This window comes from Eimeria mitis, genomic scaffold (assembly GCF_000499745.2).
Source record: "Eimeria mitis Houghton genomic scaffold, Emh_scaff3466, whole genome shotgun sequence".
NCBI classification, from domain to species: domain Eukaryota; phylum Apicomplexa; class Conoidasida; order Eucoccidiorida; family Eimeriidae; genus Eimeria; species Eimeria mitis.
This window is the reverse complement of record NW_013571807.1, coordinates 1-942: the sequence shown is the minus strand read 5'-3', so window position 1 is coordinate 942 and position 942 is coordinate 1.

Below are 942 nucleotides of genomic sequence, written 5' to 3'. Positions count from 1 at the left end.
AGCTAGCTAGCTGGCCGCTAGTAGCTTGCAGCTACATAGCTAGCTAGCTAGCTAGCTAGCTAGCTAGCTACATGGCTAGCTGGCTAGCATGCATGGTTGCTTACTGTATTGGGTGTGTCTCTTTAAGGCTGTATATAGAGAAATAGAAACAACAAAAGAAATAAAAAGGAGACAGATACAGANAAGAGACAGAGAAAAGGAGACAGATACAGATAGACAGAGACAAAAGGAGACAGATAGAAAGAGATAGATAGAGAAGGAGACAGATAAAGAGAGACAGAAACGAAAGGAGACAGATAGAGACAGATAGAGATAGAAAGAGACAGATATAGATAGATAGCGAGAAGGAGACAGATATATATAAACAGAGACAGGAGACAGATAAAGATAGAGAGAGAAAGACAGAAGGAGACAGATGTAGATAGACAGAGACAGAGACAAAAGGAGACAAATAGATATAGATATAGAGATAAAAGGAGACAGATAGAGGGAGACAGAGATAAAGAGAAACACATAAAGATAAACAGAAACAAAAGGAGACAGATACAGACAGAGACAAAAGGAGACAGATAAAGGAGACAGAGATAGAAAGAGGCAAATACAGAGAGAGGAAAGGAGACAGGTAGGAGGCAGAAAGAGACAAAAAGAGACAGATAAAGAAAAAAGGAGACAGATAGAGACAAAAGGAGACAGATAGAGACAAAAGGAGACAGATAAAGACAAAATGAGACAGAAAGAGACAAAAAGAGACAGAAAGAGACAGAAAGAGACAGATAAAGACAAAAGGAGACAAAAGGAGACAAACGGAGACAGATGAAGGAGACAGGGACAGACAGAAGGGGACAGTTATATATACACCAACAATACTTTTATTTCTATTTACTTTTTGTATACAATAGATGTATCAATATATATATATATATATATATATATATATATATA